At 39.7% G+C, this 27,668-nt stretch overlaps 1 protein-coding gene across 3 annotated transcripts in view; it reads left to right on the forward strand.

Annotated features, from left to right (window-relative positions):
- LOC109397845 (uncharacterized) overlaps positions 1 to 27,668 on the forward strand; it is a 313,472-nt gene that overhangs the window by 159,580 nt on the left and 126,224 nt on the right. The gene's annotated exons all lie outside the window — the stretch shown is intronic.

Genomic DNA, 27,668 nt, shown 5'->3' on the forward strand with positions numbered 1-27,668 from the left:
AAAAGAGGTTATGATGATTGTTATTGTTTTTTCTCAACATAAAATATGACAGCTCAAGATGTAGAGGAGCTTCTTCGATGGTACATAAAGTTCAGGAGGATACATTATTCGTAAGTAGAAAGCGATCATTTCAAAGTAATATTTTTGTAGTTATTGTATTGGTAGGCTTATGCGCATTCAATTTTACCGTGAATATTGGGGTTGCAGAAACATAAAAATAATGCGCTTCGAAAATAGTGAATATTATCATCTTGGAATGAAATGAACCAACTTGTGAATTTAGTAAAACTATCTCGAATCACAAGAAAACTTAGCTGAGAGAGATTATTTATGTGGGTATGTTATGGAAATAGCGGCAAACTATCAATTCGTTGCTATTCTGAACAAAATTAACTATTTTCAATTCACGTCAGCTAATTTTTCAATATGGCGACGACCATAATTAGCGAAAGTAAAACGAAAACAATTTTACTTTCATGATGACCGCAATAAACCTAGCAGTGTCGTAGTTTCTGCTTTTTCACCAACAGATGTCGTTACTAATCGAACGGATCGCCATCGGCTAAAATATAAACGACTCATAAGAAAATGATCATTCTTCATAAATAATTCGAAAAGTCCCAGTGAAGAAACAGGGGTGTAAGTAGTAATAAATAACAAAAGTTGCATAAACAAATAAAAAAATGCATAAATAAATCAAAAGTTTCCATAAATAATTGATTTTTGAGCAATTAAAAACGTCGAAAACGCAATGAATAAATCAACTGTTGCAATAAAAAAAGCCAATTTTCCCACCAAAAAACTTTCCATAAATAAATTTTCCATAAATAAATTTGATTTTTCCATAATAAATTAGAAAATTCACAATAAAAAATATCGAATAAGCAATAAATAATTCAAAAAGTGCAATCGATCAATTCTGACTATACATGTCAATGGTTGCTCCTCCGTGATTGATCTGAACTGGTACCAATTGCACTGAGATCCAACTGAATAAGGGGCTGGGACACTCCACTTATTCTCAAAGTGCAATTTTTAATAGCTCATGCATATTTGATCAATAACGGCGCCGGCCAAGTCCTTATAGTCAGCTGGGAAGGGAAAGGAATGTTAGAGTGTACTGGTTGTTGCTACTAGAGACCGAGAGCACTCTGCGTCCCCACAACCCGCACGGACTGGGGTATTTTTTAGACGGAAAGGATGGAAGATCTTGGAGTCACCGTTGGGTCGGTGATGCGATCCATGGATAGGGGATATTTATAGTGTTTGTGATAGATTGTGTGGTGAATAAGGTGAATAAGGTCAAGCGGCACAGCACGCTTTGGTTGCATAACTTATAGGCGTTATATATACACTGTGCTGTGAGTAGAAGTTGGAAGGGAGGGAAACGACTTTTTTCAATTCGTTTCTGGTTCTAGCGATGGCTATGAACATATGAATATACATGAGTTATATATGTAGAGAAGAGAGAGCGAGAGAAAGTGGATAGAAAGATACAAAGTAGGATGAAAAGGACGGGCCAGCAGGGATTAGCGGCATGCACCGTGCTGTGCGAAAAAAGCGTGTGCTTCACACAATCGCAAGTGCTCGTCTCCCGTTTTGCCGAGAGACAAGAGACGTATGAGTGAGAGCTTTCGTAATTGTGCGAGAGACAATCGCAGCACTAGCTCTAAGGCGCAGGGAGTAATGCACAGTGCTTGGGACTGTGCTTGTCTCCAAACAGAAAAAAATCAATTAATAAATTAATTGAAGAGTTTGTGTTTTCGGCAAAGTTGTTAAGCTTGTCAAGGGTTGACAAGTGATGGGTCGTTTGATTCGAAATTTTTGCAATCATGCGTAGTATCAAGCCAAGTGCAAACCACGGAGACAAGCACCGAGAGAGAGCATACGACAGAGCGTGAGAGACAGGAGAGCTCCAGCGCGCGGCAAAGTAAGCGAGCAGCACACAACCGATTGCGCGTACTCGTCTCCTTCTAGTTTGTTGTGCTGTCTCGTAGCAGAGTGTGCGGCACGCAAAGAGTTTTGAGTCGCACCCTATCCCTGCGGGCCAGGGATTGAACCCATGACCTTCTGCATACGAATCAGAAGCGGTAGCCACTAGACCACCAAGCCCGTCTTTCGTTAAAACTTAACAAAACACCTAAAAAACACAAACTTCTGTAAAGAGGGGACTACTGCGGCAGTAAGTTTAAGCCTTTGGAAAATTTTCTAATTATGTGTATCAATCAAACACTTTTTTTAAGACCTACATTGTATTAGTTGAATTTATCATCCATAGCAACTGTTGGGATGTCTATGACCCAAAATGAAATCCGTAATACGTCATTCAGAATAGTAACTCCTATACAATGAATCAATCACCTCAAAACTTCATGATACAAATTAAAAAGTTATATGAGAAATTTCATCCCTTAACACCCCACCAGTTTATGAAACTAGATTTTTTTCACAAAAAATATCGGTGTTCGAAAACCACCGTAGTTAGATCAAATATTTTACCTTAGTTTCGTTTGAAATGAGTTGTAGATCACCTTACGAGTACTCACATATTTTTACTAATAATATTTCTGACCTCACAAATGAATGTTTCAATGGTAGCGAAATTGAGAAAAAGCAATGCCGTTCTATTTTTGATGTCTAGTGTCCAGTTAAAAACGTATTTTCATGAGTGGTAATCCTTATAGTATGCCTTTATTTCTAACACACATTTGAAGCGAATTTTGAATAAGTAAATCAATTTCTATACGGTTTGGCGATTTTTCAAAGAAGTGTGTGAAGATGAATCCCTTAACACCCCATGAGTTCTTAACACCCCATTTTACGGTATATCAAGAGCTATCCGTTAGTGAGCTTGTTGGTTCTAAGTTTATCCGCTAGGTGGCGCTAGTGAGTCCTAAAAATTCTGTACTTCTGTGTCTCGAGAATCAGAATACATAGAAGAATTTCGTCTTCGGCAAAGTTGATCAGGACATCAAGAGCTAGCCGTAAGTGAATTAGTTAGTTCTAGAGTTATCCGCTAGGTTGTGCTAGTGAGTCCTAAAAATTCTAAACTACTGTATCTCAAAAATCAAACTACATGGAAGAATTTCGTCATTGGCAAAGTTGATCAGGACATCAGAAGCTATCCAATAGTGAACTAGTTGGTCGTAGATTTATCCGCTTGGTGGCGCTAGTGAGTCCTAAAATATCTTAGCTGTTGTATCTTGAGAATCAGACTATATAGAAAAAAATCATCTTCGGCAAAGTTGATCAGGACATTGTAGTAATTAAGTATGTTAAGTATGTCACTAAACCACTCCCAACATTACACTGAACACAGTAGTCAATGACTACTGTTGGGAGTGGCTTAGTGACATACTTAACATACTTAATTACTACAGACATCAAAAGCTATCCGATAGTGAAATTGTTGATTCTAGGCTTATCAACGAGGTGGCACTAGTGAATTCCAAAAATTCTTAGCTGATGTATCACGAGAACATACATAGAAGAGTTTTGTCTTCAGCAAAGTTGATCAAGACATCAGAAGCTACCCGATAGTGAACTAGTTAGTTCTAGGCTTATCGACTAGGTGCTGTATCTCGGGAATCAGACTACACAGAAGAATTTCGTCTTCGGCAAAGTTGGTCAGGACATCAAGAGCTAGCCGTTAGTGAACTAGTTATTTCCAGGATTCCTCTGGGAACTACTTCCGACATTGCTCTTGAGATTACTTCTTGGATTTCTTCATTATTGTATTTAAGGATTTCTCCAGGAGCTCTGGGATTCTTTTAGGAATTTTCTTCCGAGATTCTTTCAAGAATTTGTTCCGAGATTCCTCCCGAAATTCTTGGGATTCCTCAGGGATTTCCAAGGATTTCTTCTGAGGTGCTTAAAAGGTTGCATCTGGCATTCCTCTAGGAACTCTTTCATGGATTTCTCAAGAGATCTCTTTCCAAAAGTGCCTTCTGAGATTCTTCCGGGAGTTCTAGAATTGCTTCAGGCACTCGTCTCGTGATTCCTACAGGATTTTTATCTGAGACTCCTCCAGGAATTCTTACAGGGTTTTCCTCCAGGAATGCCATCCTGTGAAGGAACTCTTGGTGGTCCTAGGAAGAACTTGGGAAGAAACCTCAGAAAGATCTTCTTAAGGTATTTCAGGAAGAGGAAGAAGAAGTCCTCGAGACCCAGAAGGAACTTCTAGAGAAATGTCAGAAGAAACTCATTTAGGAATCCCAGATAGAATTCCTGGTTCATTATAAAGAATCCTGGAGAAATCTAAGGAGAAGGTTCGGGAGGAATACTAAAAGGAACTCCGGAAGGAATCTTGTAAAAAACTCTTTGAAGAATACTAGATGAAAATCCTTGAGGAAACCCAGAAGGAACTCCTAATGGAATCCTTGAATAAACTTCTAGAGAGGATTCTCAGAAAAAAAAACTTTGGGAGAAACCTCGGAAGAAGTTCCAGCAGGAATTCCGGAAATAATTCTTGGAGTGATCGCAGAAGGGATCTTCCTGGAAATTCCTGTATAAAAAACTCTATGGACTAGAAGAAATTCCTTTAAAAATCTAAAAATAGTTCTTCAATTCCTGATAGAATCACGGAGACAACTTCTGGAGAAGTGTTCAATAAACCACAAGAAGAATACCGGACCAGGAATTCTTTCCTGGTTTTCTCCATAAGTTCTTTGTGAGATTCTCTCAAGAATTGTTGCTGGGATTGCTTCAGGAGTTCCTCCCGGGATCCCTATAGGAACTGCTTCCGGGTTTAGTTTAGGAAATCCCCACGAGTTTATTTTGAGTTCCTGGAGGAATCCTGAGTCGTAACAATCTAGAAAAAAATACTTTTGGAGAAATTTCGAAAGGAACTTCTGGATGAATCCCGGATGAAATTACTGAAGAGTTATCTGAAGAAACTTTTGGATTCTTGGAGAAATCCTGCTAGGGACAACTTCAGTTATCCCATAAGAAACTTCTTATGGAATCCGAGAAGGAGCACCTAGAAGAATCCAGGAACTAATTCCGGGAAGCATTAAAAAAACTCTGGGGAAACCACTGAAGGAACTCCGGGAGGAATCCTGGAATAAATTGCTGGAGAAATTGTGAAAGAATTTTCTGAAGGAACACTAAAATGAATTCAATCACTAACAGATATCATTTAATCAGTAAAAGTTTAGCAAGTACTCTGCGAACAAACGGTACTGACCGTGCAAAATGTTGAAACAGAAAAACCTCGACCACCACTCTACTAAGATTTGTTAGCAATGATCTCCTACTTCTCGGCACAGATTCTCTTCAGCGGTTGACCTGCCTGAAGGATCGGAATCGACTTGTGGCCTTCCGCAATCGCTCTTCTTGGAACCGAAATTGTCAAGATAACCGACTAAATTGTCCGATGAAATCAACGATTTGATGTGGTTGGAATCGTGTCCCGGTGGAATGGTGTAACGCCGAATGGAATACTTAATTTACTTTCAGTCCTGGGCACCCACGGTGGTGCAGAGGGCCGAATTGAAAGATTTCCATCCTGGGCGATTGCCAGCCATCGATCGCCTTGACCTGTGGCCAGGTCAAATTTCTGCCGATGTCCTGCTGGGTTCCGATCTAACGCTTGCTTGCAGATTTCGTTTCCGCCCCTGCGTAGAGTGTGGCCGACACACCTCCACTTTCACTCCCGAATTTCTGTCGCTATCGGCTTTTGATGACATCGACGATGGAGTTCCACGTTGGAGATCCAATTGTGAGGCCACCATGCACGAACTATATACCGCAGGCATCTATTGATGAAGACCTGCAGCCGTTGCGTGTTCTCCACTGATACACACCAGGTTTCACTGGCGTATAGCAGCACAGATTTCACGTTCTAGTTAAAAATTCGGATTTTGGTGCGTCGACTGATCTGGTTGTTTTTCCATAAATTTCTTAAACTCGCAAAAGCAGCCCTCGCCTTCTTGATCCGTTCACCTATGCCGATCTTGGTGCCGCCATTTGGCTACCAAGATATTGGAAGCTTTCAACATTCTCCACTGATTACCCAGCTACCGTAAAGCTGGAAGGATTGACCGTGTTTACATCCAACGATTTGGTCTTGTTGACGTTGATGGTAACACCTGCCGCTGAGGAGCGATTGGCAAGATCATCAAGCTCGCTCTGCATATCAGAGCGCCGTTGAGCTAGAAGAGCAACGTCATCAGCCAATCTGAAGTCCTTTAGGTACTCCATGGTCATCGGCTACCGCAGCAATCTACGATTTGGTTCACGGTCAATCGCACCCACCAGGATCTCGTCGATTACGATGAGGAACAGTAGCGGTGATAGTATACATCCTTGCCCCACTCCAGCAACGACCCGAATGGGGTCGGACAAAATACCGTTGTGCAGTACTCTGCACGACAATGCCCTATACTGTGCTTCAATGAGGCCGATGATTTCCTCAGGGAGACCACATGTTTCCTGGAAAATTTCCCCCCCTTACTTTTTGAATCCTTAGTTTTATTCAGGTGAAATTCATGATAGTTTTTCCCGGATCCTTATGCCAGCCAAAGATCAATCAAAATTCATCATGGATCTAACTTTTATTTTGTCTGCGACATTCTCTGAAAATCAACTGGTCTTGGAACTACCTGCATATTCAGTGTATAAATGCTGATAATTGAAGGGTCAGTTAACCAGATCAAGCTGGAAATCACCTGTAAGTCAAACAATACATTCCCAGCCCAATCATTTCCAGCTGTTGTTGCTGCAGAAAAGTTGCGAATCTACTTCCGCCTCGACCTCTCAGAACAACGACCTGCGCCCAATTTACCACTCCCCACATTACTATACTGCTTCGGTCAGAGTGTTGTACTACTTATTGCTGTTATTGTTATTATTATCACCCCTCATCATCATCATCATCCGTCAGCATCGACCGCAATCCCGCTTTATCATGCGCTTCCTTCCCACAGCAGAGCAGTTTCTCGCGCAGTTCCGAAAAAAAAAGTTTTACTCTCCGATTGCTGCTTCTGCATTTTCCGGCTTCCACCAGCAGCGCCGTCAGATGGTGTGCTCAAAATTTGTCTAAATTTCTAAATTTTCTTCACCGTCATCATCAACGGCATTACCACCATCACCACCGCCTGTCTGAGCTTCGAGTTTGCCAATAATATCATCGTCAGCAGCAACAGCAGCAAATACCAGCAGCGGCAAAAAGTGGAAGCTCAATTTCAAATTGCCATTCGGAGATTTTATTGATATTTGCACTAGCTGTGGGCACGATGGGGAGCGAGCCAGTGAGCGGAACAACAATGCGGTCAAGTCCGGCTCGCCAGATAGGTAAATTGAAATAAATACACTTAGCAGGTTGAAATCGAATGGAAAAATTTTGGAGTGACATAAATTGGCAAGCGCAGAAGAAAGCCTGACGCAGGTTTCGATTTCTTCGGATGATTTCGACGTAGAAATGGATTGCACATGTTCATACGATTTCTTCGTAGATTCTTCCCGGATTTTATCAGGGATTTCTCCAGGATTCTTTCAGACATTCCTCTCGTGATTCCTTAACGTTGAACTTTTCGTCATTGAAATCATCGTCATCATCAAACATTTGAAAGCAGTTTTTTCGTTCATAACAAAAGTTGTTGCTATGAAAATATATTTTTTGCAATTCTGCACTATAAAATTTGTTTTTCACTTGCCGTTTCGGTATCACTACGGCCTACTTTTCGTTACTGAATCAAACAATTGCATTATGGTTCATAATGCAACTCATTTGGGTTGCATTATGAATTATAATGCATTTGTTTGATTGACAACCACGGTTTCCGCGGAAAGAGCTTGGAAAACTGTGAAGGTTATAGCACGGCTTGCTTGATTTAAATTTCATGTCTAGCATGATGGAACACGTGGGTATTCCCATTGAGTCGCCGGGAAGTACGATGATACTGATGGTAATCATCATATTCCAATGAATAGTTTTTCTCATTGCAAAAAATGTTGTATGCAACTCGTTGCAAAACTCGATTTTTACAGCACTCGTCATAATTATCCAACTCGGCAAGCCTCGTTGGATAAATGTACGACTCGTGCTGTAAAAATCCACATTTTGCAACTCGTTGCATAAATAACTACACTGTACTCCACATGAGGAATATAATGCAGTGAATATATTTTCATGATCCTTGTTTTGATTTGCAGCGAGAAAACTGCTTTTTATTTTCCGAAAAATGATGACGGATGCTTGAGCCTTAACTGATGCCTACCGGGATCCTTTTAAAAATTTCTGCTGCGATTTCGTCAGAAATTTTTCCTGGAATCCCTTCAGGGATTTCTTTCAGGATTCTTTCATTGATTCATCCCGGCATTTCCATAAGAGTTTTCCTCAGGGTTCTTTCGGGGATATTTTCAGGGATTCCTCCCGGTATTGCTTCAGAGATTCCTTACGTGACTCTTTCAGGGACTCTTGCCGGAATTCCTCTTGTGATGCTTCCAGGGATTCCTCCTGGGATTTTTTCTATGATCACTCACAGGATTGCTTCCTTCAAATAGATGCCTTCAACGATTTTCTTTCAGGAATTTTTCTATCAGGGTTCTTCCAGGGATTTCTTTCGGAATTCCTTCAAGAATTTCTTCATAATTCTTTTAGGGATTTCTTCCGGAGGCGGAGTTCAATCTGGGATTTCTTCATTGATTCATTGATTCTTTTCAGTGGTTTTTCTCGGGATTATTTCAATAATTTTAAGGGGTTCCTTCAGAATTCTTTCAGGGATTTTTCCGGGATACCTTCAGGGATTCTTCCAGGGATTTCTTCATTGATTCCTCCAGAACTTTTTATTATTAGTTTCTCCCGGAATTGCTCCAATAAGTAACTTTCAACACACAAGTTCAACAAAGTTCCGAATGAAACATTCTGGCTGCAAGTGGCTAACAACCCGCTTAGGTTCCAGCAAGGCTCATTTTTAGCCTCTCAGGCAACTTGTTGGAACTTTCAAGTTCCTAGAAGTTCATTAGCTACTGAAATATTCTAAGAATCTTTAAAAATTTGATCAAAAACAACTTTTATAAGCAAATTAGTATAGAGAACAAATTTGAATGCACCAAATTAACGAATATCAAGCGTTACAACAGAAGAAGCGAGAGGCACATTTAAAAGTATGCTACCGGTGCATCTCTGTTTTTCACGAGTGGACGCGAACCGAGCTCAATGCGCATAAGCTTCAGAGTCGAATAACTTCTAAAATATAACTTTGAAATTATCGCTTTCTACTTGATCCTCAATTTTTAATGTCATGAAGAAACTTTCCTGTACCTTTGGGTTCGAATAGGATTGAAAAAATAATAATTATGTCAAACTTTCTGTCAAACTTTTGATGACAAAAAAACACATGTTCATCATCATTACCGTTGGGGTGGAAAATTTTACTACGTTTACTAAGTCTACTAAGTTTTAACGCGGTTTTATTGCTACTGTTAATACGATTTACAAAACCTCTCTGAGTGTGGGCCATTCAGCCGGAAGATGCTATTAAAGAGGTTATCGAGAGGTTTATATGTGTGTGTAAATCAGTTTTATTGGTAGTTTAAAAAACCCTAATGAATACATCCAGCGGTGGTGGCGCCTTTCTCGTGCCTTGTTGGATATTCTGGCTGCCATTTTTTGGACTCCAGACTTCTTCACCATACCTGCTATACCTATATTGCATGCTTTTAAAGCCTAAAGATCCATTAAATAACCACAATCTTGAATTTGGAGCCGCCATATTGGATTTTAGACCGCCAGCTTGTATATTTTGGTCGTCATTTTTTTTATTCCGGACATCTTGTATTTTAGACTATCATCTTGGACTTCGGACCGGACATCTTCTTCATATTAAATATATCCAATTGCATGGTTTTAGGGCGTAAACCTCCATTGAATAGCCGCCATCTTGGGTTTTAGACCACCATCTTGCATGTTCTGGTCGTCATTTTACGACTCCGGACATCTTTCCCATACCTAATATACCCATAAAACCATGCAATTTTAGAGCCTAAAACTCCATTAAACAGCCGCCATCTTGAATATGGAGCCGTCGTCTTGGATTCTAGGCCGCCATCTTAGATATTCTGGTCGCCATTTTTTGATTTCGGACATCTACTTCATACCAAATACATATCCTCATTTACATGGTTTTAGGGCTTAACACTGCATTAAGCAGCCGCCATCTTGAATTTTGAGCCACCATTTTGGTAGTCCTCCATCTTGGATATTCTGGTAGCCTTTTTTTAATCTGGACAACTTCCCCATACCAAATATACCTATATGTCATGGTTTTAGAGCCTAAAATTCCATTAAACAGCTGCTATCTTGGATATTCTGGTCGTCATTATTGGATACCGGACATCTTCCCCATACCAAATATACTCATATTGCATGGTTTAATTGGGCCCTTAAACCATGCAATATGAGTATATCTATTAAACATCCACCATCTTGATTTTGGAGCCGCCATCTTGGATTTTAGGCCGCCATCTTGGATATTCTGATCACCATTTTTGAACTCTAGACATCTTCTCCATACCAAATATACCCATATTGCATGGTTTTAGGGCCTAAAACTCCATTAAACAGTCGCCATCTTGAATTTGGAACCGCCACCTTGGATTTAAGGCCGCCATTTCGGATATTTTGGTTGCCATCTTCCCCACACCAAATATATCCATTTTGCATGGTTTTGGGGCCTACAATTCTATTAAACAGTCGCCATCTTGAATTTGGAGCTATCTAGGGTATTCTGGTCGCCATTTTTGGACTTCAGACATTTCTCCCATTCCAAATATACCCGTATTGCATGGTTTTGAAGCCCAAAACTCCATTAAACAGCCGCCATTTTGAATTTTGAGCCGCCATATTGGATTTAGGCCGCCTCTTTAGATATTCTGGTAACCATTTTTGGGCTCCAGACATATTCTCCATTTCAAGCATAGCTATATTGCATTATTAGGGCCTGGAACACTATTAAACAGTCGCCATTTTGAACTTTGAGCGGCCATCTTAGATTTTAGACAGCCATCTTGGATATTCTGGTTGCCATTGTTGGACTCCACACATCTTCACCATACCAAATATATATATATCCATATTGCATAGTTTAAAAAACTAAAGCTCAATTAAATAGCCGCCATCTTGGAGTTTAAACCGCCATGTTGGAGTTTAAACTGCCATCTTGGATATTCTGGTCGCCATTTTAAGACTCCAAACAACTTCCATACACCAAATATACCCCATATTGCATGGTTACAAAAATCGCCGCAGTGTGATGTGTCGCATGATGGGTTCAGTTTTATATACGGTCAGTTCTACCGGTGCTGGCCGGATCACTGGAATGGCCATAACTCCGGAACGCCTTGATCGATTCGAACCATTTTCAAAAGTAAACAATGCGGTAAAGTTCCGATTCGATTCGAGCTATAATCCGAAAAATCGGCCAATGGGAAGTGCCTCAAAAGTGAGTGAACTTATTTTGCGCACAGACATACATACATACACACACACATACAGACATCATCTCAATTCGTCGAACTGAGTTGATTGGTATATGTGACTTGACCCTCCGGCTCTTCTATCGAAAATTCCATTTTTGAATGAACTTATAGCCTATAGTTGTACGAGAAAGGCAAAAACATAGCCACGAAAATATCTTATAGAGCAGAATGAAACATAGAATATTGCTTGGGAGTGTTAATAACGATTTTCTACGAATATTGAGGGATTGCTGTTTCCTGGCGTATTGGTGAGATCGTTTCAGGCTTTTTTCTTTTTTTTTTTTGGGCGGCATTCGACTTGTTTTTGTTAGGTCACAGATCACCCACCCCCAGAAAGCAGTGTTTTCACGGCGTGTGTATGGGAAAGGTTTATAACAAAAAATTGGGCATCGCCAAATTTTTCGCTATTCAAAAATAGAGACTTCCAGCTTTCATTTGCACGGTCCCTCAAAAAAATCCACCGAGGGATCTCGAACAACTTTTTCAGAATACTGTTTTTCCCCATACAAAATGAACGGTTCCAAATTAATCCCTATTTCTACTTAACAAATATACCCAATTTTTGTATGAAAAAGTTCCCCCGATGGAATATTTCGATGTTGGGCTTGAATGAAAGCTAGTAGCGTCAACTTTCACGTAACGTAAAAATTAGCGATGCCTATTTTTTTGTAATAAATTTCTTATACCAGACACACCGTGTTTTGTTTCATTTCAGAGAGCGAGAGAAGCTCATCATTATTATTTTTTTCATTTTTGATTGAACCCAACGGTGCAGGAAAGTTTCTTCAACGACATGAAAGGTTCAAGAGGAATTATCATTCGCAAGTAGAAAGTGATAACATAAAACAATGAATATCATCATCATGAAATAATTATTTTCCATTCATGTTCTATAATAATTCAATATGGCGACATCCATAGCTAGCGAACATCGAACGTATGCAAAATGGCCAGTGTTGTCATAAGTTTTGCCTAGCTACCAGCAGATGTAGATACTATTGCTTCATTCACAGCGTTTCAAAGCGTTTCAGGGCGTTTTAATGCGTTTCAGAAAATTTAGGTGGCCTTAAGGGGGCGTCAGAGGCTTGCAGGTGAATTTCACCGAGGTTTCATGGGATTTTGTTTCTGGGGCGTTTCAAAGCGTTTCAAGGCGTTTCGATGCGTTTCAGGGCATTTCAGGAGGTTTTTGGTGAGTTTGAGGGGGCTTAAAAGGCTTGCACTTGAATTTCACGGAGGTTTAATGAGGATTTCAGAGGCGTTTCAAAGTGTTTCAAGGCGTTTCAATGCGTTTCAGGGCGTTTCAGGGTGTTTCAGAAGGTTTCACAGAGGTTTTAGGGGGCTTCAGAGGCTCTCAGATAAATTTTACAGAGATTCGATGACCTTTCTTGGAGACCCTTTAAGATTCATCGAACTCAAAACTTAATAGATCATAGTTACCTGAGGTTGTGTTGGTATGAACCCTAGTCGTAAATCTCTAAGAGACAATCAAATACGTTAGTAGATCCGATGACCTATACTCAAGGAAGTTTTTGGAGATCCTCAAACTGACAATGAACTCACCACTTGACAGCACATAGTTTCATGAAGCTGTGCAAGCATAAATTTCATTCATAATACTCCAATAGATCACTAATTACGCTTGTAGATCAGATGGCCTTAACTGTATAGAATTCTCGGATATGCTATACAATCATAGAATCCACCACTTGATAGAACATAGATGCCTGGGGCTGTGTGAGTGTAAACGTCATTCTTAAGGAGAGAGACGAACCAGCCAAGGGCAGAAAGTCTCTCAAAAAAAAGATAAATCAATCAGTCAATTCTTAATGCTCTTAGGTACAACTAGTAGCCCCCGTAGATTTGATGACCTATATTCAAAAGAGTTCTTGGAGAACCTTAAAGAATCATTGGTAGATCCGATGACCTACGCAAGGAAGTTTTTGGAGATCCTCAAACTGACAATGATCTCACCACTTGACAGCACATAGTTTCATAAGCCTATACAAGCATAAATTTCATTCATAATGCTCCAATAGATAACTGATTACGCTTGTAGATCAGATGGCCTACACTCCAGGGAGTTCTCAGATACTCTTAAACTATTAACCTTTAAACACCCTATAAACGTCCCTTAACTCTTAATTCTGATTTTTCTTTTCCGTAAACCAGCCTAATTTATAATCTTGAGTACTCCAACTGCTCTAAACACAATCAAATTTCATTTAGGTATCGTTAATGGAGGTTTCAGTGTACTATTAAGAGTTCTGGCAGTTTTATTACTAGTTTAAAGTGGTAATAAATTTCCCAGAGTTTGAGTTTTGTTTACTTTTGGATTTTAGCTTTATAGACAATTGCCGATAGGCCGATTGCAGTTTGGCCTAATTATTATCAAAAGGATTTGGAGTCGTAGGAAAACTCTGGATAACATTCTAAATGCCAATATCATCGTTAGAAATATTTCCTTCTTTAAATCATAGGCTATTCTTGCTACTTTTACCATTAAGAAACGTTGGCGTTGAAGCTGAGAATATTTTTGTCAGAGATTTTTCCTTCCTTGAATCGGCTGTTCTTTCGAGTTATACTGATAAGGAAACTGTGGCATGAGCACTCAAGTTCATTATACCTTTTTCGGTCAAACGGCATTTGGCCAGATGGCGTTCGGCCAAATGACCCTTTCGCCCAAATGGCGTTCGGCCAAACGGCATTCGGTCAAATGGCGTTCAGCCAAATGACCTGGAACCGACCGGACCACCCCCTCCCCCCAAAAAGTCTACGTGGTTTATGAATAGTCTCTAAGGGATAACATTATCACTCTTAGCAACGTCACCCCCACCAATTTTCAACGTAGTTGGCTTTAGAGGTGTGCGCCGATTTGAAATCTGTCGGCGGCGGCGTTTTGCACTTTTTCGGCCGGCGGCGGCGGCGTGATCGGCGTGACGCCGACTGAATTTTCGGCGGCGGCGGCGGCGGCGGCGTGAAACGGCGTAGTCATAATTTTTATTTTTTTGTTAATTCCGTTAATCAATATCAGTCTTTTATTTTTTAGTAACTCATCATTTTGAAGATGCAATGACATGTTTATAGTTACGGTTTAGTTTTTTTTTCACATGTTTTTGAAAATTTATTGAAATAATTGTTATGGCGAATCAGCTGCCAAGAAAATATCCAGAACGACCATTTACAGAAATTCCCGGAAGAAATTCTAGAGGAATTCCCGGTGGAATTTCTAAAGGAATTTCCGAATAAACTCTTTAAGGAATTCCCGGAGGAACTCGTAGAGGCATTCCTCTAGGTACATCTAGAGCATAGGTTCCCAAACTTTCAGGTCACGCGACCCCCTTTTGCCAGCAGACGTAGTTTCCGCGACCCCCCATAGAAATTCTCTCATTTGTTTTCTGTTACAGTAAAATACTTTACTGTCCCTCGCGACTCCCTGGATGAAGGTCGGCGACCCCCCTGGGGGTCGCGACCCACAGTTTGGGAAACCATGATCTAGAGCAGTGATTCCCAAAGTGGGCGAAATCCTGGCCCAGGGGGGCGAAAATTGGAAAAATCAAAATTGGGGGGCGAAAACAATAAAAAGGGGGGCGATTTTCCATTGATTGGAAAACATTAGTATTGAACTACAAGTCGAGAATATCAACTGCACCAGGAAAACTCCCTGACGTTCAAGCGTAAAGTTCAAGTTTTGTCTAGGATTATAGACAAACCACTAATAGTGAAACATCGACTTAAATTTACAGAATTATTGGTATTTATGTGGAATCTGTACAAAAAATGCTACACGTGTTTCTGAAGAGTTTCTGTGATTCTGTAAATCTAAAAAATATATATTTTTAAACTCCTATAACGAACATTCGTGAATCACGATTAATTTTGTCAAAAGTATGAAAAGAACAGAGTTTTTTTTTTCGCGATTTCATGAACAAAATGAGGTTTTAAATCGTAAGTGGATGAAATTTTCAATCAAAACCATGAGGTTCAGACGAGTTTCAGAAAACTTTTCTGATGAAATTCGTAACACATTTTTTGAAAATATTTCAGAAGCTTCTTGGAGGAATTCTAAACTTAACTGGAAATTAATTTGAAAACATTGAAAAAATCTGCGTAAAATTCCGTTCAAATCTAGTCGTGAATGCTGCATATTAACATATTTGACAATTTATTTAAAACACAGGAAGCATTCAAATTTAAAAAAACACGTTGATTTAGATCTGGATTTGGATTTAGAGAAAACCAACTACATTTGAAAATACATCGCAATTTTTTCGTATATTTTTGTAATTGTTTTCAAATTCTACACCAGTCTTATTTGACTACTTGTGACCAAACATTGACTCTCGGTTGTTGGAAAACTACCTTTACGAACAATGGTAAAACATCTGGTTGGTAATATCGAGTGTTCATAGGTGTTAGCATTCCGTTCTATTTCGATAAATCAACAACGGTTCGAGAACTAGGCATAAGCACGATATCATTATTCATGTAAGCACGGTTAAAATTCAGTATATTCAAATGCGGAAAATCAGCGCATTTACCAAACAATTAAATAAAAATGAGACTGACACATATTGGGATACATTAAATGGTAGCTCTGCCACAGTAGCGCTTTCAAAGACTTTACCTAAGCACAATTTCAACCTTCTACTATAGAAAACTAAAATCTCACATGGGGGGCGAAAAAATATTTTTTAAGCTCTAAGGGGGCGATAGCTCCTAAAAGTTTGGGAAACATTGATCTAGAGGAATTCCTGGATGATTTTCTAAACGAATTTCCAAAGGAGCATCTAAAAGAATTCCCTGATGAACTCTTAGAAGATCGTTTGGGGAAACTCCTGAAAGAAATCTTAGAAGAACTCTTAGAGAAATTGCCGGAGGAACTCTTGAAGGAATTTCCGGAGGAATTATCGGTGGAACTCATAGAAGAATTCTCGGAGGAAATTCCGGGCATTCCTTTTGGAACTCCCATAAATATTTTTAGAGCAAATAGTAAAGTAATTGCCAGCGGAATTTTCGGAGGAACTCGTAGAGAAATTGCCGAAGAAATTCGAAAAGCAATTCAATGAGGAACTCGTAGAGGAATTACCAGAGGTATTCATAGATAAGTTCTCGGATTAACTCTTAATGGTTTTCCCGGAAGAATTTCTTGAGTAATTCCCAGCCGGATTTCTAGAGCAACTCCCAATGGAACTCCTAGAAGAATTCCCAAGAAAATTGTGAAAAAATTCCCGGATGAACTCGTAGAGAAATTCCCGGATGAACTCAGATACTTCTAGAGAAATTCCTGGGAGAACTCCTAGAGGAACGTTCGGGGAAATACTTAAAGGATTTCTCGAAGGAATCTCCTGGCATACCCAGTGCAAGTTCAAGAGAAAATTTATATAGCAACTCGTAGTGACATTGCCTGGGGAACTTCTTCCCTGTGGAACTCGTGAAGTTGTTTCCGAAGATATTTGAACTCCCGGAAGCATTTCTAGACGAATTCCCGGAAAAACTTCTAGAGGAATTCTCGGAAGAACTTTTAGACAAAGTCACGGTGAAACTCTTAGTGTAATTCTCGGAGATTGGTGAGAAATCCCCGAAAAAACTCGGAAGGGAAGGAATTCCCGGAAGAATTCCTAGAGGAAACCCTAGAGAAATTCCCACAGGAACTTCTAGAGGAATGTTCGGAGAAACTTCTGAAGAATTTCCGGGCGAACTCTTTAGGAAACTCCTGGAAGAACTCCAGGAGGAACTGCTACAGAACTTGCCGGAAGAACTCCCAGAAGAATTCCCGGAAGAACTCCTAGACGAATTACAAGAGAAACTCCTAGAGGAATTTATTGGAGGAAACTTCTGGTATTTCCAGTGCAATTTCTATGAACTCTTGAAGGAATTCCCGTAGAAATTCGTTAAGGAATTCCCGGATGAACTCGTTGAATACTTGTGGAGGAATTCCCGAAGGTGCTCCTAGAGAAAGTGTGTGTGTATTTAGTTTTGAAGAGGGGCTGGGCTTTAACCTAGTGATCATTCGTTCTTCTGTCCTTGAGGAATTGCCAGATGATCTCCTAAAGGAATTCTCAGGAAAAACTTCTAGACTTCTAGATGAATTCCTAGAGGATTCCCTAAAAGAATACCCGTAGTAACTCTTAGAGGAGTTTCTAGAGGAAGTGCTCAGTGAAACTTCTGTAGCAATGCCCGAAGAAACTCCTAGAAGATGTCTCGGAGGACCTTCTAGAGTTCCCGGAGGAACTCTTAGCGGTATGCTTGGCGAAGCTGCAGGAAGAATCCTCAAAAGAGTTGCTGGAGAAATTGCATCTTTTCTGGAGATGAACACGACACCATTTTTTTTTTTTCAGAATCACCAGCATTTTCTTCAATCTTCGGAATCCCTAGATTATTTTTTCCCCCATCAGTTTATCTTCAGGAACCCTCGGTATCTTTGTAAACTCGTTTTAATTCGAAGGACAAACTCTTTCATTTTTTTAAAACTGTTATAAATTAGGACCAAAAAAATGGACCACCGCTGAAAACGATCTTTAAAATTATATGTATGCAGATGACTCTATTGCTTGAAATATTGTAATGAAATAAATCAAGAAATAATTTAATTTATCAATGCGTTTTTGAGAACGGCGTAGAAAATTGGAGTTCGGCGGCGTAAGCGGCGGCGCGCCGAAAAATAATCGGCGGCGGCGGCGTGAACCGAAAATCGGCGGCGGCGTCGGCGTGGCGCGGCGGCGCACACCTCTAGTTGGCTTTGTATATGAAACTGAGCGATTGGTACTAGATGTTCCCGCTTAATGGTTTCATTGTAGAATCAGTAACGCTGCACAGTAGGCCTGGCCAATTTAATGCTTGTAATGCATTTCCGATGTACTACAAATATTAATAATCTTGACAAGAAGGATGGTAGAAGTTGTCTATTCTAACATTTTCCAGGAGACTTTCAATGAATGGCTGCGTGCGTATGCGTAGACTAGACTGGACTATAAGCATGTCTAGAAAGAGAAATGGATATGAGATAAAGAAGCCGTTTACTGTATATCAATATATTTCTTTTGAATGTTGTCCTTGCGACAATGCAAATCAATCTATTATATCACGCCTACAAGTTGTACAACTAACGAACTGTGCGCCACACCTGCACAGTAATCCCTATCAAACGGCATCCACGTACCAGTGTGAACCCCCTACCGCACAGCTTTCCCAAACCCTCGGCTGAACTTGCGCAGATAGAAAAGACTCAAAGGTCTGCCGTGGGCATGCGATTACAATCACTGCTTTTCCATGTTGACCAGCAATCTGACGTAGCACTAAAAATGTATGTTAGTCTCAAGCAGCCATCGCAATACATTCCTTCACGGAGACCAATTGCGTTTGTTTGAAACAAAAATATTCATGTTTATTCAGTAAACTAATAAAATGTTTAAAACTAAAATTTTAATTTTCAAAACTAACGCAATTACATATTGATTTCGACAATACCCATTGAGGAGCCCCCTCTTCTGCCGTCAAGAACTTAAACTTCCAGCTGCAACATCAAACAAGATTTCTTCCTGCAAAAAAGGCAAGGTTCACCAAAAGTTTCCACGAAATCCCGTTGTTTTCTGTAGCGTATTTTATCTAATAGATGTACACTTGATGTTGGTTTTGAAAGTACAACACGGAAGGTAGTTTTTCCAGGGAAGGAAATTACTTAACAAGAAGATGCATTTTTTTTTCAAACATGGATTGCATTAGCTTCAAATGTGACGTTCGATTTGCTCCAAACAGTTTTATTTTTGTGGCCTGAAGAAATTGACAATTTATTTGAATTTACCTCAAAAAATTTTGATTTTTACATTGTTTTTTTCTGCGTGTTGCATGCACATATTGTAGAGCATACAATGCAATAGTTCCTTGTGTGTATGTAACTAATCTAACGAATATATTGTATTGGGGTATCCTCTAGCCATTTCAAACCACTTGTAGTCCTTCATGATTGTAATAAGGATGTACTAAATTTTGTTTAAAATTAAATACAATAAACGCTTACCCAGGGCATGATTTTCACTTGATCAACTTAAACGTATCGTGTTGTAAGCATTGAAAACAATTCGATCAGTTGCAAACAGACTGTAAATGTAAGTATTTGTTTCCATCTTCACACGTGCTCACGCTCGCCAATTAATGTGCGCCTCTGAAGTGCTTCAAAATGCCGCAAAAACCAAACCACATTTGGAGTATCTACGCTGGCTGCTCATCGAAACCTCGTGTTCCATGCGCACCGGGGTAAAAGCGTGAGCTTCTCTCGCTCCCTTCAAAACTAAATGCACTTGAAGCGGTTGCCTGTTGTTTGTACGTATCTCTGCACTACTTTTTTTACAGTGGGTACCAAACATCGCGTCATCCGAGCTCTCATCTTGATTAATTGGGTTTAGCCGCCGTCCGGTCCGAAGTGCATTTCCCTTCACTGCCTGCCACTGACCATCCGCTGCGCATGTTTCACTAGCTCCGTGCAGCCGATGTGAAAACCGATAAGGTTTTGCTGATGGAGATGTGGAAAACCGGACATTCATACAATCGTGGACGTGATTTTCCTTCGGAACGCTTCATTAGGAGAGCACGCCGAAAACGAATGGCCGAGTGTATCAAAAAGTCTAGGGGAGGAAGGGGCAAGATGGTTGTTATCCATCTGATTTCGGATCCTGCAACCAGTAGATGGCGATGGCATCTTTGATCAATTTGCAAGCACTTTTCGAGGTAAAATTTGCGGAAGGCATAAATAGCACTCGCAACCGTTTGCCGAGGAGCAAAGAAAACGCGTGAAAGTTTTGGAAGTGCTGCCGCTCGCGCGCACAGCTTGTTACGATAATCTTGGTGTCGTCAAAATTAGCAGGTCGTGAAAAGTACGTAACAGGAAACTCGTCAGTATCTGGATGCCACGGCACAGAGGGTAATCCTTGTGTAATTTTTGCTCACTCTAGTAACTTTTAAACAATTTTCTATTCTATATGATATGGGAGCTTTATAGGAATCTGGTGGATTGCTTGTTGTAGTGAGCATTCAAATTTGAGCTTCCTCAAGCCTGGAATGCTCATCTTACCCCGCTTTCCCCCTAATTGACTTTCGTCCCCTCCGCGCGTCACTGCCGCTGCAGTGACGACTTTCCTACGTGCATAAAACAATAACAACATGAGCGACATCTGCTTTCGACCCGATCCGCTTTTTATTCCCTTTCCGAGCATAATTTCGGCACCGCACTACTGGCCTGGCCAGACCACACAGCAATCCATCCGTTGTTTACATACAATCGTGTGTCCGAAATGACTCACAAACAAGCAGGCAGGTAACTCTCTCGCGGGAAAATCTGGTTAGCACCAGCAGCACCAGATCCACTTACCCGAATAGCTGCGCTGAAATTACCAACAACGCAACGGCCGCGGCCGGGGCCCGCCAAGTACCGTTGTTGCCTCTGATGCTGCAGATTCTCTGCGCGCGCACGTTTTCCCATCTGGGCCGCTGGCACTGCTATGCTAGTGCTAGGCGAAGACCTTCTTCTTGTGCTAGTTCTTCCGCTCGACTTGTGCGCCACTCACTCACAGGCTTGGCGCAATTATTTTCGTTCATAAATCCAAATTCTTTTGCGATTCACCACCTCATCATTCTTCGGCATCGGCAGCACCAGTGCGCCAAGTCGGGCTTTGCCCCCCAGCACAGCCATCCATAACTTCAGCATGATCGCGTCTAGCAAGCGAAGTTGGGCTCCACAGACCAGCCTACTACCTATACACTCTATCCACCACGGACTGCGGGCGGACGTCGACGATCTAGCGGACGCGGAGAGTGATCTTTTGTTTTTCCACCCTCGCCTACTACGTTATTCGCTGTTTCGCTCGAGTGATGCTGTTGTTGCAGAACTATGGCCAATTTTCTGCCCAAGTAGATTTTTTTCTTTTTATTATGCTGCATCACGTTTTGATGGATCCGAACTATTGTTGTGCTCGTCGGAGCAGCATGCATGTCGAACGGTTTCTGTGTTAATCAATGAAGTAAATAAAAACTTTGAAAAGTGATAGTACGGATCAATACTATCAATCTGTAAGTCTGGAAATGCCCATGAGGCGATCGCATGTTCAGATTATGTTTAGTTATCTTCCTATCTTCACTGCCAAAAAGATTTAAGTGTTCTCAGCTGGTTTTCGAGGTTGAGAAATATTTTGGATTGCCTCAAAATATTTGAGGTAAATTCAAATAAGTTTTCAATTTGTTCAGGCCACAAACATAAAACTGTTTGGAGCAATTGGGTTTTTAAATTAAGAAAAATGTAATGATTTTTTGATTTTATACGAAAGAGCACCTTTTTCTGAACCACTATGATTTTTTTCAGATTTTTTGAACTTTATTTTGGTACATAAAATCATTTTCAAATAGATTTTTCGAAATCACCTTTTGACAGCTAAGCAACTGCTTGACAGCTCCGCCCAGTACAGAATGCGACGAGGGGTGATTCGACAAATCGCTTCCATACAAACTTTAAACTGATTTTTTAATAGGTTCCCGGGCACCAAAATTCATGAAAATTTGGATTTCGGCTCAGTTTTGCATGCAGATTCAGAATATGGAATTATCTCAACACCGCTAAAGAAGCCAATTGGGTTTTTAAATTAAGAAAAAATGTATTGATTTTTTGATTTTATACGAAAGAGCACCTTTTTCTGAATCACACTGATTTTTTCAGATTTTTAGAACTTCATTTAGGTACCTAAAATCGCTTTCGAAAAGATTTTTCGAAATCACCTTTTGACAGCTGGCCAACTGCTTGACAGCTCCGCCCAGTACAAAATGCGACGAGGGGTGATTCGACAAATCGCTCCCATACAAACTTCAAACTGATTATTAAATAGGTTCCCGGGCACCAAAATTCATGAAAATTTGGATTTCGGCTCAGTTTTGCATGCAGATTCTGAATATGGAATTATCTCAACACCGCTAAAGAAGCCAATTCGAACGTCATATTTGAAGCTAATGCAATCCATGTTTGAAACAAAAATGCATCTTCTGACAGATTATGTTAGAAATAAATGTAAATGTTTTGTTTTTTTTTTTGTGGCCAGGTCGGCCCTACGGAAATATTTGTGTTCCCATCAAACTTATTAAGTCATTTCCTTCCCTGGAAAAACTACCACCCGTGTTGTACTTCCAATACCAACATCAAGTGTACATCTGTTAGATAACATACGCTCCCGAAAACAACGGTATTGGTTTTCTCATTAATGTTTAGACTACTGTGATAATTTGAGAATCCACTGAATCATCATTTCCCAGCGAAATCTCACACTAATCAAACTTATTTTGTTTACCTGTTGTGCATCCGACGCCCCTGTCATGAACTCAACCGAACTTGTGTATGCCAGCCGCTGCGAAGTCGTGTGCGAAATTTGACTGTGATGATAATGAATTTCGGACGAGTCTAAATGGGTGCAAATGTCGCAATATTTAGTGGAAACTTTTGGTGAGCATTGCCTTTTTTGCATTAGGAAATTTAATTTGATGTTGCAGCTGGAACTTGAGAGCTTTGTTTATCTTCTCGACGGCAGAACGGTGGGCTCCTCAATGGGTATTACCGAAATCTATTTGAATTGCGTTAGTTTTAAAAATTAAAACTTTAGTTTTAAACATTTCATCACTTTACCGAATAAACATGAATATTTTTATTTCAAACGAACGAAATTTGTTTCCGTGTATGACTGTCACGAGACGGAGAAATTGCTGGTCTGCAATGACTATAAGCTACATCAGTGAGTACCAAACTGCGGCCTACGACCACATGAGGCCCTCCAGTAGGTATTGAACTGATTTTGAAATGAATTAGAATGTGACCCGCTGATAGGTTCCATCAGGTATCAGGTATCAGTAGGTCGGCTCGGACGAACAGATTGTACGTCAAAGCTTGTCTGGAAATGCATTCTTTCACTGCGAATGTTGTGCCAAGGGAACTTATACTGGGTTCCAGGTCACTGTGGCATTGCACAATGGTTTATTTTCCCATTTCCACGCTCTTAAGTGATAGCTCGTAGGATTGAGGATATAGAGCAATGGTGTCTTCGGCAAAGTTGACGGGAATGAACAGCGCCATCTTTTGACAGTTATAGTTTTCGGATCAATCCCCTTAAAAGTGATATGTATACATTTTTTTCAAATTGTTGAGATAGAGGGTTGACGTCTTCGGAAAAGTTGTAGCATTTGTGTTTCCAACCAACTACCCTGAAGACGTCAATGTTGTAATTTTTACACCAATGGATATAGAGGCCGCAAATTAGCTTAGAGAAGGCCATATATTATTTGATCATAGTAGCCATGAATTTTTCTGCCAAATTTGATTTGATTGCAATTAAATAGTAGTAAGGACATTTTTTATTATGGTCATATCTCCTCAGTAGACGATCGTGGACGGACAAACTAACCCTTATTTGAAAGCTCTTTAGATGCACTTTCTGATGTACTTTCTGATAAGGGTATCCACAGGCCTCTACCTCCATTGGTGTGAAAATTACAACATTGACGTCTTCAGGAAAGTTGTTTGGAAAATTATATACGAAAATGCTACAACTTTGCTGAAGACGTCAACCCTCTATCTCAACAATTTAAAAAATAATTTTGTATCTCACTTTTAGGGGGATTGATCCGAAAACTCTAACTGTCAAAAGATGGCGCTGGTCATTCCCATCAACATTGCCCAAAACATCATTGCTCTATTTCCTCAATCCTACGAGCTATTATTTAAGAGCGTGAAAATGAGAAAATAAACCAATAAACCATTGTGATTGAAGAGAATGAAATGGCAGATGAGCTAGCTCAGTGGTGCTCAGGCTGGAGGATACTGCGGGCCAAATTTGCAATTCGGGATCGACCTGCGGGCCGCATAAAACATCGATGCACAAAAACAACAAAAAGAAAAATTCTAAAGCATATATTTATATTAAAAATCTGAACTGTTCAGAACTTGTGTAAGGGTCTAGCTTTATAATCTATTGCTCTTCGTGGAGTTCAATTTTGAATTATAAGTTTGGTTGAGAAAAACGTTTGAGCTTCAAATTGAAATTCAAACAAACAATTTAGAAGTTGCCCCTTGAATTGCCTTGAAGCCACTTCAAGAACTTGTCAAGCCGCTTCTACATGAATTTTTATTTTGAATCGCTCCAAAAAGGTTTGCTGGATTTTCTCCTAAAATTTCTGGTGGAGTTGCTCCAGAAGGTTTTCGAGAAGTTTCTTTTAGTTTTTCTAGAATTCTCTTGGAACACCTCCAAGAACTCTTCTTAGATTTGCCTTTGGAACTGCCCTGAAGTTACTTCAGGAATTCCTCATTAATCGTTTCCAAGAATTTCTCCTAGAACAGCTTCTGGATTTTTCCGAAAATTTTCCAGGAGTTTCTTGAAGATTCTAGTAAATTCTTTCCATAAGTCTCTTCTAAAGTTGATAAAATACTTCATCATTAGATTTCTTCAAAAATTAGATTTTTAACCATTGCTTCCAGAAGCTTCTTCAGCATTATCTTATAAAGTTGCTGCATATGTTGCTTCAAATTTATTGTTCAAATTTTCCTTAGGCGTTCTAGGCATCTTTTGTGTCTTGATGCAGTTGGTCCTGGAATCTTGTTTGTAGTTACTCCTGAAAATTCTCTTTTTGTTGCTCAAGGAATTTATTCTAAAGTTGTTTAAAAAAATCTGTTAGAATGGCAACATTTTTCTAAGAGATGCTCCAATAATTTCCATGCAGTATCGCCACAACTTTCTCATTGAGTTTCTTCAGGTTTATTTTCTTCAGGATGATTTGAGTTTCTCAATATATTTCGCTTAGAGTTGCTTAAAAATTTTCTCCAATTATGTTTCCTGGAGTATCTCCAAAAATGTATCCAAAAGATTCTCCAAAAAGGCACAGGCTTTATGAATCTCGCCTGAGATTTTTTTTTTCTTTAAGTTCGTTCAGGAGTTTCGCTTGGACAATTCAAATTGGATTCGTAAGTTTTGCGTCGAAAAATGTGTGAGTATTAGAATAGAAATTTAAACAAACAGTGAAAATTAAACAATATTGGCAATCAAGTTAAGATTTGTAGAGAATTTTGCACTTAAAAACTGCAACTAATTTTTAAATGATTCAAGATTACATTTTTAACAAACTTTAATTTGATTCGTACCACTTATAAATAACTATAAGCTGGCTTCGTGACTTAGCTGAAATGCCGAAATATTTCGGAGTTGCGATTTCGAATCTTACCAGAACGGATTGTTCTTTTTGTTTATCATTTAATTTGTGTTCAAGACAGTGAAAATTGATCAGCAATTTTTTTTGTTTGATTTCTCAATAAATTTAACGAGTTATTTCAAATAATCGTTCAAAAATTTCGATTCGTCTTAAAGTACTCAGCGGGCCGCATCTTAAGGCTTGGAGGGCCGCATGCGGCCCGCGGGCCGCAGGATGAGCACCACTGAGCTAGCTAAACTGTAATCAGTCAAAAGGTTTTTTTAAACCAAAACCAAAAAGCTTCTAGGGCTCAATAAGAGAGCCCTTTGTTCATACACTGGCCTAGTAACTGTACTCTGCCCGAGTCGGTATCACAGGGTATCACTTGAAAAATATTGATCAGATTCAAAGTGATATCTGTCGTTTCTGTGACATGGAACGTGAAACCTCGGAACATCTGCTTTGCAGTTGTGGTGCTTTATACACGCGCAGGCAAAGATTTCTAAATAGTGGTTGCTTGCAACCCAGTGAAATCTGATCTGCAGATCCTGAAATGGTTTTTGGGTTTATCAATTCTAATGTACCTGACTGGGGAAAGACGCGTCATCACTGTAGCTGATCACTTGATAAATAGTGATTAGCTTGCAAGATGCGAATAACAAAGAGGGACTTGTCACAAAAGTTCAGTTAATTGGACGCAGTGGCTTAATTGCCCCAACAGCGGGGTAGGGAAACATGCTGCCAATGAGCGCATATAACTCCCATATTTGCTGGGTTTCATATAAATATGGGATTCTGCGGTCATAGACAGTATGACTTTATTCTATATAATCCTGGATGAAGTCAACATAGATGTTCAGAATTTATTGTAATATTCACGTAATAGTACTCACTTATTCATATTACAACTCTCAAATTTTCACATTTTCATCAACTAATCAGCCAAAACTATGTTTAACTCAACTGGTACTCAAAACGAAATTGATTCTTTGTGAAAATATTTCATCAAAATCGTTAAAAATGGTTGAGTACATAAATTTTCCGATTTTACATTGAATACAGGTCGGACTCGATTATCCGGAGTCGGGTTCCCATGCTTCTCAATCTACATTTGGGTCATTCCATATGAAGTGACCGAGAAAATGTGAAAACTTGCAACCGACCATCACGGATTTGAACCAAATTTGGTTGAAACATTTGTTTAGATGGAAAAAGAAAAAAAACAAATTTTGGTGCCGATCGGATCACCCCTCGGCCCGTGGCAGCACCCCTCGTTTTGGCCGATAGGAAAATTATCCTCTCTTTCATTTATTTTTATCATTGAAACGATTGCACATACACATTTTCGACCTTCGGCTTTTTTAAAGGAAATTGTTCAAAAAATCCAGAAAAAATATTATTTTTTTGATACAGTGTTGCCAGATATCATATTTTTCAATTTTAAAACTAAAAATCGATTTTTCTCAAAATATGTATATTTTGATTTTAAAAATTTTGATTCCATCGTGTTTATCAGACGTTTTTCTATCGAAAAAGCTTAACTCCCCAAAGTAATTTGCGTCGTTCCTGAGATATAGCGTTTTTAAGAAAAAATATTCATTTTTTTTTTCATATAAAGTATCATATAAAATCAGGTGCAGTTAATAAATTTCGCAAAAAAATATTGTTCGATTCCATATAAAGAGGGCCCATATAGCCGAGGCGGTAAACGCACGGGTATTCAGCATGACCATGCTGAGGGTGACGGGTTCGATTCCCGGTCGGTCCAGGATCTTTTCGTAAAGGAAATTTCCTTGACTTCCTTGGGCATAGAAGTATCTTCGTGCCTGCCACACGATATACACATGCAAAATGGTCATTGGCAGAGGAAGCTCTCAGTTAATAACTGTGGAAGTGCTCATAGAACACTAAGCTGAGATGCAGGCTTTGTCCCAATGAGGACGTTACGCCAAGAAGAGAGAGAGAGAGAGATTCCATATAAA

The sequence above is a fragment of the Aedes albopictus genome, chromosome 1 (genome assembly GCF_035046485.1).
Source record: "Aedes albopictus strain Foshan chromosome 1, AalbF5, whole genome shotgun sequence".
In the NCBI taxonomy this organism is placed as follows: Eukaryota; Metazoa; Arthropoda; class Insecta; order Diptera; family Culicidae; genus Aedes; species Aedes albopictus.